This window comes from Euprymna scolopes, chromosome 46 (genome assembly GCF_053919585.1).
Source record: "Euprymna scolopes isolate OS-2025 chromosome 46, ASM5391958v1, whole genome shotgun sequence".
NCBI classification, from domain to species: domain Eukaryota; kingdom Metazoa; phylum Mollusca; class Cephalopoda; order Sepiida; family Sepiolidae; genus Euprymna; species Euprymna scolopes.
Genome location: NC_136527.1, coordinates 86665824 through 86675731, shown reverse-complemented (window position 1 = coordinate 86675731; position 9908 = coordinate 86665824). Strand labels below are relative to the sequence as shown.

Below are 9908 nucleotides of genomic sequence, written 5' to 3'. Positions count from 1 at the left end.
GAGATGCTAACGGAAACACGTTTGAATTTATTTAATTACTTGGATTTGGCAGGTGCCCGTTTTAATGAGTTAATGAGGTCAAGTTTGACTGCGGGATAGTAATTTTTATTTTCCCAAGATGTTATAGGAAAAAGACTAACCCACATGCGGCGAGCGACAAATGTTGAATATTTATCTTCCCGAAGTGATTTTGTGGCGGGTATGAATCTACAATAATACCAAAAGTTATTACTGAAACATTGTTTTACGTGAAGTAAAATAATGAGTTGATTGGCCAAATAAAGAATTTCACGGATAAAGACCGTTGTGTGTGTCTATAGAGACAATAAGTGCACAGTTTGATGTCAGTGTGGGAACTGTACACACAATTATTTGTGAGGAACTGATGATGCGGAAGATTTGCGCTAAGTTTGTCCCCACAGTGTTCAGTGAAGATTGGAAACAAGAACGTTTTCATGACATCAGAGAGATGGTTGAGCTGATCGTTTAAGATCCACAGTTCTTTGATGATTTGATGATCTGCGATAAAACCAGATCTATTGCTAGATCATAAGACAGAGTTCCCAGTTGAAACATGCTGGCACTCTTTTTTTTTTTTTTTTATACATAGGCGTCACCACTTATCAAGGCCGATCGGCCACTCAAGGATAAGGGTTAAAGAGTGTAGAGTAGTCAAAAGGACAATATAGTAATCGATAGTAATGGAAGTTCGGTAAATTTGTTAACTTAAGTGGAACGGCTCATCAGAAACTTGTTCATGTTGGACTTGAAGACAACCATATTACAGACAGCTGGAAAGCAGGAAAACGGAAGACAATTCCACAGGCGTGCAGTTCTAAGAAAGAAGCTTTGATCATGGAATCTACATTTAGGTTTAGGCACAGATAAAGAGTGGGGGGAATTATTGATAGTGCTTTCAGCTAGACGAGTGTTTCTTGTGAAAGTTTGGCAAAGGGGGACCATAGACTGAAGCTCAATCGAACACTTTCCATGAAAATAACGATAAAGCAGAGACAAACTCGCAACATCTCTTCTGTGAGATAGAGGTTGCAAGGTGAATGCTCTGATGAACTGCAAGCACTTGTGCCCCCTCAACGTAAATAACCCCGACAAGCAACTAAATCCCACCCCTTCACAGTAGAGATCCCTAGATGTAAGAGGGCCTTCTACTCCAGTAATTTCTTCCCCAGGACAGCAAGACTTTGGAATTCCTTTCTCGGTCCCTGCTTCCCCAACTGTACTGACATGCAGAAGTTCAAGTGTAATGTGAATCAACATCTTGCTGCCCAATTCCCCACATAGTACCCCTGTAGCTTATGTCCCTGATAGTAGCCTCCTACATCAAAGTGGCAATGTGCCTTGTTTGGGGTGGAATGGTAATAAAAAAAAAAAAAAAACCAGTACAGTCTGGAAAACAGGTAGCAGGAAGAGAATTCCAAAAGTCTATCGGTTTGAGGGGAAAAAAAAAACTATTAGGATAGAAAGCTTTCTGGTATTTAGGGATCTCAAAAGTGAAGGGGTGTGATTACATTTAAACTTCGGCATATAGAGAGCGTTCTACTTGTTGAGTACAGGATGGTCTGCTGTGTGATAGACGACCCCGTCCCCATGTGTGTAATGGTGGATGTATTTAATAGCATAGGAATTGAAAAGACAAAAGGTTGCATAATGAAGACGAAAACATACCGTTATATATCAGTGAAAGAAATGCAATTGATTTGCATAAAAATATACATGAAGAAATGATAGAAAGAATAAGAGTTTGTTAGAATAAGTGTTTGTTAGAATAAGAGTTTGTTACTTGCGGTTGACTGGCTAGTCAGGAACGTGGTGGTGGCCCATGGCCCCACCAGAGCGGTGTTTGTCACATCTTGAAAGTCCAGCGCGAAAGAGGAAGAAATATGGGGAACAGGAAGTGACGTAGCTAGGTCGCTCTGAGTTAAAGGGCGACAATCGAGCTAGGCTGGGAGTTTTCAACTCCCACATGCTCCAGTAGTTTCTTCCCCAGAACGGCTGGACTTTGGAATTCCCTTCTGAGTTCCTGCTTTCCCAGCTGTACTGACATGCAGAAGTTCAAGTGTAACGTGAACCAACATCTTGCTGCCCAACTCCCTACATAGTACCCCTGTAGCTTATGTCCCTGATTGTAGCCCCCTACATCAAAGTGGCAGTGTGTCTTGTTTGGGGTGGAATTGTAAAAAAAATTTTTTTTAAAAATCAGTACAGTCTGGAAAACAGGTAGCAGGATTGGTTGTTGGTTGTTTTTATTTTACGGCATATCAACCCTTTTCGGGTTATTTAATGCCGAATCCAAAGATTTTGAAGAAAAAATTTTTTAATAGAATATATTTGTTGTTTTCACGTCGGTTTCTATTCAACCCATCGCAAGGAAAATTAACTGAGACAAATAGCTAGTTTTATTAATGCGTGTACTTTTGTAATGAAAATCACTGGTGACCATGTTTGTACAGGCGGCATATGAAAGGGGTCAACCCTCAATTTGGTCAGGAATGCTGAAAACGAATATTCGTATATTAATTTTAGGTGAGTAAATTAAGAAGTTGTGTATATATATATATATATATATATAACTACTTCATTTACTCACATAAAATTAATATACGAAAGTATAGATTTATGCATAAACTTTAAGTATTTACTTCAAAACTGCTCAATACGTTGGTAGAGCTCGTTAGTAATTTATGAAATATATATGGCGATTAAGCTACACTGAATATTCGGCGTTTCATCCACTATAGGATTCGTTAGCCTGACGAATCCTATAGTGGATGAAACGCCGAATATTCAGTGTAGCTTAATTGCCATATATATTTCATAAATTAACGAATCCTATAGTGGATGAAACGCCGAATATTCAGTGTAGCTTAATCGCCATATATATTTCATAAATTACTATATATATATATATATATATATTTGTTAGTACATTTTCATGTTTTTTAAAGGTAGATAACTCTTATTTTTATTATCTCCCTTGAGAAAGCACACACACATATATATGTATATATATATACATATATTTGTGAGTATATTTTCATATGGTTTCCTAAAGGAAACTCTGACTTGATTTATCTGCCTTGATTAATATCTGAGAAGTTCTTTTTGTTTTAACTTATTTTAAAGCGTTTATTTACTTTGGAACATAACAAGTGTTCAGGCTCAAATTAGAACAAGACCGAGGTGACTGTCATGAGACCGTCGTCTCCCTGCATATTAAAACAAAGCCAACCTCCATACGTAGTTAATTGTCATGTCGAAAATAGTAATATATCCAAAAATTACGAAAACTCTACAAGTGCAGAGTTCTTTATAGTTCAAACCAATATTAAGTAATTTTTTTTTTTTTTTTTTTTGGCATACATTATTGCTGATATTCATGCTGCTCCTCTTTGATCAAATTGTCTCTAGGATGGATTAGGGTTGGGGGTCAGGGTTAGCCTTTTTTTTTTTATATTTGATATGTAATTCTATGTCGATTTTTTAAATCTTTTTGAATATGCTGAAAACGAATATCACAATTTAATTCGGGGCACATGATGTATAACAAATAGATAACACAGAAAATAGACTTATAGTTTTTAAAGGTTTATTAGAAGAAAAATATGTAACCCACAGTGAGGACCCTAACAGGTACTACCACTCCGGGTCAGAGTGGACCTGGGAGCAATGGTAATTAAAGGGTGGCTCCACACTCCCCAAGCCCGCTTATGGAGCTTTACCATCGGATACAGTTTAAGGTCATATCCAGGACCCTGAAGTGGCGGCGGCTATCCTGTTCTTGTAGAAATTTTGGATGGGAGTGGTCTTCTTCTGGGAGAAGTTTCGGCTGGTTGCTAAATAAAAAGAAAAAAGAGACAAGTTTTAATCCAACGGAAATGGAATCATGTCGTTACAAGTCCGAGTAATTTTGAAATGGATATATCTATAAAAGTGAAAGTGTACAACTTATAGTATAAACCACTGAAATGTTAGATATAGTTTCCTTGGCCATGGATCTAACGTAATAAATTCATATGACCCTTAATCAATAATGGTTAATGTGTCAAAGTTAAAAATAAAGGAAAACATATATATAAGTGTAATTATTACTTCACGCGACAAATAGCTAGGGGGTTGCTTTAATCCACGATGTATTTGTAAGTCATGCCGTGCTTTCTTTTCTCTAGCTTTAATTTAAACCTACGTCACTGCCAGTGGTCATACACGCAAACACGTAACGGGTTCTAGCCTTCCTCCCTGCTACCACGCGTTTTTTCGTTGTTTGGCTCAACACAAAACCCCCAAACTCCCAGGGCTAAAATGCTAGTTTTGTACAAAGTACTGAGATGCCAGACAATTATGCTAGTTTAGAACTTTCAGGTCCAAGTAATCAGCCACATTTTTCAGTTTTGGGGCATAAATATTACTGCAAAGGCGTGTAAAGGGCAAACTCGAATTTGAGCGCAATCGTTATTCTAATAATTGCTCATTTTTAATATGCCATTATTATTATCATTTTCTTATATGGATCAGCAAGATATTTTTACTAGTAATAAGTTTATTTTTAGAACAGCTTATCACTTATTCTCTGGTATATTTTTGGTTTTAAAGTATTATTTTAGTATTAGTGTTTAATCTTTCAGTAATTATACAATTTAACATTTTGATATTTACATTTATGTCGAGGTTTAGTGTTTTATTATTTGATCGGTTATAACTTAATTTAGCGCTAATTTATAAGTTATGTTTTAGTATCTAATCATGATTTTTTTGTTTTTAATTATTAGTTTTAGTTTTTATAGTTATTTAATATATTATAATTTATTAGAATATATTAACAGTAGTAAAATTATATTACTGATCCATAATGAAAATGATAATTATAGCTGGAACAATTACATCGAGAGCATTGCCAGGGCTGCTGCGAGGAAGGTGGGCTCTCTCTACCGTGCTAGAAAACTTCTAACACCCCAAAGTATCCTGTACCTCTCTAACAAGGCCACTATTCGCCCATGTATGGAGTATTGCTGTCATATTTGGGCTGGTGCATCGGCTACTAGTCTCTCGCTCCTTGACAGGGTTCAAAAAGAAAGTCGCAAATCTGATAGGCCCTAAACTGGCATCTAAGCTTCAGCCTCTGTCCCATCGTCGAAACGTTGCATCCCTCTGCCTGTTCTACAACTATTATAATGGTGAATGCTCTGATGAACTGCAAGCATTTGTGCCCCCACAACGTAAACACCCTCGACAGACCCGACAAGCTGCAAAATCCCACCCCCCACACTGTAGAGATCCCTACATTTAAAAGATCTTTCTACTCCAGTAGTTTCTTCCCCAGAACTGCTAGAATTTGGAATTCCATTCCAGGTCACTGCTTCCCCAACTGTACTGACATGCATAAGTTCAAGTGCAACGTGAACCAACACCTCCCTGCCCAAATCCCTACATAGTACCCCAGTACCCCAGTAGATGTTTCCCCCTGATAGTGGCAAAGTGCCTTGTTTGAGGTAAAAATGTAATAAAAAAAACAAACAATAGTAATGTAAATATTTGTATATAATTACAAAGCATATTGTTCATGCATTTACATACTTTACTTTAGGCAAATCCACATGAACAAGGAAACCTATCTCTCTCGGCAAAAATGAGTTCAAACTGAAGAAATGTTATATATAATTGTTTTCGGCTAACTTTACCAAATCTGTGCGTATGCTAAACATAAGTAAAAAAAACAAGTAATGTTCAACGCTGCAAGAGAACTAGAAAGAGAATAAAAGTTAATAGACAGGATAAAGTCTGGAACAAAAAGAGAAAAAATTAATTAGCAAAATTTATCAGGTGCGAAAAAAGTGAGTAATGTTCAACGGTACTGGAGAACAAGAACAGAAAGGGCCAATTAGAAGCTGGAATCATCAAAAGTCATTAGACAAAAAAGAAATCAAGTAAATAGGATGCCATTTATCAGGTGCTGTAAAGAAATGCTCTTTTAGAATCTTCAAGTCTCAACACTCACTAGTAAAAATAAGTCAAAAACAAGTAATGTTCAACGCTGCAAGAGAACTAGAAAGAGAATAAAAGTTAATAGACAGGATAAAGTCTGGAACAAAAAGAGAAAAAATTAATTAGCAAAATTTATCAGGTGCGAAAAAAAGCGAGTAATGTTCAACGGTACTGGAGAACAAGAAAAGAAAGGGCCAATTAGAAGCTGGAATCATCAAAAGTCATTAGACAAAAAAGAAATCAAGTAAATTAAGAAATTAACTGAAACCCATCTAAAACAAAGCAAATTCAGCAGCTGGTACAAAACAAGTGCTGAAAAGGTGGTTTAGAGTCCTGAAGTCTCAACAATCACTAGAAAATTAGAAATAAATCAAGGTAGTTGTTGCAGCACCACCAAGACACATTGATACAATAAATGAAACCTTTATGAATTCGATGGGAAGTTGGAGTTGCTTATAAAAAAAAAAATATATTATTACTTACTTTAGGAATTTCTGGAACTGCTTCCAAGATGGGGATGAGAGGGGTCATGGGTGTTGCTGCTGCTGGTGCTGAAAACTTGAATAACTTTTTCTTTTTTTTTTAATTGTTTTTTTCTTTTTTTGGTTTGTTTGTTTTATTTATTTTCCTTTATTTCATAGCATTTTATTTTTATGAAATTATTTTTTTGGAAATTATAATTAGGAAATAACAATACTTACTTTATGACTTTCTGGAACTGCATCCAAGATCGGGATGAGAGCGTAACGGCTACTGCTGAAACCTGTAATAACTAGTTGTATTTCACATTATTAGTTTTACATTTTTTTTTTTTTTCAGTATATTTTCCTTTAGATCACAGTATTTTAATTTTTGTGAAATTTTCTTTTTTTAAAAAAATATAATTAGAAGAAGATATCAATACTTACTTTATGACTTTCTGGAACTGCATCCAATATTGGGATGACAGGGTCATGGCTGTTGCTGTTGAAACCTGTAATAACTAGTTGTATTTTGCATTATTATTTTTACATTTTTTTTTTTTCGGTTTATTTTCCTTTAGATCACAGTATTTTATTTTTTGTGAAATTTTCTTTTTTTAAAAAATTATAATTAGAAGAAGATATCAATACTTACTTTATGAGTTTCTGGAACTGCATCCAATATTGGGATGACAGGGTCATGGCTGTTGCTGTTGAAACCTGTAATAACTACTTGTATTTTGCATTATTATTTTTACATTTTGTTTTTGTTTTATTTATGTTACTTTAGTACATTGCATTTTACTGAGTGTATGTTAATTATTTTGTTAATTTTTATTAAAATAAAATACCTGTAACAGAAAAATAATTTTGGTTATGATCATGCATGGGTGAATATTTTCGGTTAGACTTGCTAAAGTTGGTTAAAGGAAATATAAGCAGAAAGGAATTCGTTTTAATCACTAGCAACACAACGAAAGAAATACTTACCTGAGGATTGTGCTGATTCTAACTAGAAGCTGCAGTAATGGAAAAGAGGAAAATTAAACTTGTCAATTACAAAAACTGAAATCGAAAAGAAGAAACGCTTGATGCTTTACTCACCTCTGGCTAGTCGTGGTCGCCATCAAACTGAAAAAGGAGGGAAAGGGTGGAATCCACTCGTTACCAGGTACCGTACAGGAAAGGACAGTCTGGGCAGGTAGGTGATGATCTCCCCAAAGTGGAGCGCTACATAAAACATGCATTGCTACGAACATCCTCCGAAAAAGGCGGTTTCTACTCGGAATAAAAGGCGGAGCAGAAAACGGAAGTGTTCTCTCTACTCAACACGATTCCTAGAGAGATACCACAAGATTGTGCGTGAATGTGGAAGAGCCTATGAAAACTCACAAAACTGCCATTCCTACTATCGTATCGGATATTATTAATCGGAGGTCCATCATTGCATTACCGCCCCAGCTCGTAGTTGATAGATAGTAGGAATAATATTACCAGCGCCCTTCAGGCAGCTTGTGAGAACACACAAACTAATGGTAGTATTACTCTAGTCGTTCCTGGTCGAATGGAGCCATGCATGCATTATGTAGTAACACGAGCACGTGTCGCCTGATAAGAAAGAGCGTAGGCTCACCCACTTGGGGAGATTTCCTATCCAGACTTGCACCTATTTGTACACCTGGAACTGGACTCAGAACCTCGACAATGAGAAGAGTCAAGGAGAGCAAGGTGTTGAACTACCTAAAGAGGTCACCATATAAAACAAGCGTTGCTGTGAACAACCTTCCAAAACGAGGGAAGGGACTTTTTGTTCTCTCTACCCAACAGGATTCCTAGAGAGATACCACTAGATTGTGCGTGAATGTGGAAGAGCCTATGAAAGCTCACAAAACTGCCATTCCTACTATCGTATCGGATATTATTAATCGGAGGTCCATCATTGCATTACCGCCCCAGCTCGTAGTTGATAGATAGTAGGAATAATATTACCAGCGCCCTTCAAGCAGCTTGTGAGCACACGCAAACTAATAGCAGTATTACTCTAGTCGTCCGTAGTCGAGTGGAGGCACGCGTGCATTACATAGTAGAAACACGAGCACGTGTCGCTCCCTCTTCGGGGGAATTCGGAAAAGTGCACCTTGCGCTGCAGGTATTTGTTGAGCTGGGAGTTGACTCAACACCTCGACACTGAGAAAAGAGCTTTAGAAAAGCTCCAGATTAGTTACCTGCAAAGTCGAAGAAAGTTGGAGGACCAGGCCTGCGAAGGAGAACACACACAATTTGGGCCTTGATGGAAGCACACGGGAGAGAGGGAGGCCCATTTTTCTCTTTCGGGGGAGTGTTCTCCTTCCAGCCTGCTCGAGCACGTATTTTCTGCTTGCCACATGCAAGCATATAAAAAGACGACCAGATGATGGACGCAACAAACTCATGCGGTCATTAACTGGATTTTGATCGGGTTCCGTACAACAAGGTGTTGAACTCCCTAAAGAGGGCACCATATAAAACAAGCGTTGCTGCGAACAACCTTCCAAAACGAGGGAAGGGACTTTTTGTTCTCTCTACCCAACAGGATTCCTAGAGAGATACCACAAGATTGTGCGTGAATGTGGAAGAGCCTATGAAAGCTCACAAAACTGCCATTCCTACTATCGTATCGGATATTACTAATCGGAGGTCCATCATTGCATTACCGCCCCAGCTCGTAGTTGATAGATAGTAGGAATAATATTACCAGCGCCCTTCAAGCAGCTTGTGAGCACACGCACACTAATTGTAGTATTACTCTAGTCGTTCCTGGTCGAATGGAGCCATGCATGCATTATGTAGTAATAAAATAAAATACCTGTAACAGAAAAATAATTCTGGCTATGATCAAGCATGGGTGATTATTTTTGGTTAGACTTGCAAAAGTTGGTTAAAGGAAATATAAGCAGAAAGGAATTCGTTTTAATCACTAGCAACACAACGAAAGAAATACTTACCTGAGGACTTGTGCTGATTCTAACTAGAAGCTGCAGTAATGGAAAAGAGGAAAATTAAACTTGTCAATTACAAAAACTGAAATCGAAAAGAAGAAACGCTTGATGCTTTACTCACCTCTGGCTAGTCGTGGTCGCCATCAAACTGAAAAAGGAGGGAAAGGGTGGAATCCACTCGTTACCAGGTTTCGTACAGGAAAGGACAGTCTGGCCAGGTAGGTGATGATCTCCCCAAAGTGGAGCGCTACATAAAACATGCATTGCTACGAACATCCTCCGAAAAAGGCGGTTTCTACTCGGAATAAAAGGCGGAGCAGAAAACGGAAGTGTTCTCTCTACTCAACACGATTCCTAGAGAGATACCACAAGATTGTGCGTGAATGTGGAAGAGCCTATGAAAACTCACAAAACTGCCATTCCTACTATCGTATCGGATATTATTAATCGGAGGTCCATCATTGCATTA

General features: G+C 37.5%; 1 long non-coding RNA gene across 1 annotated transcript; it reads right to left on the bottom strand.

The window, feature by feature from the left end:
* Nucleotides 1-3585: 3585 nt before the first annotated feature.
* LOC145271234 (uncharacterized) lies at nt 3586-9622 on the bottom strand. Its single transcript, XR_013865766.1, has 2 exons — nt 6484-9622; nt 3586-3854 (listed from the first exon to the last, which is right to left on the bottom strand). It is a non-coding gene; the product is annotated as an uncharacterized LOC145271234 (long non-coding RNA).
* Between the last annotated feature and the right edge of the window lie 286 nt (nt 9623-9908).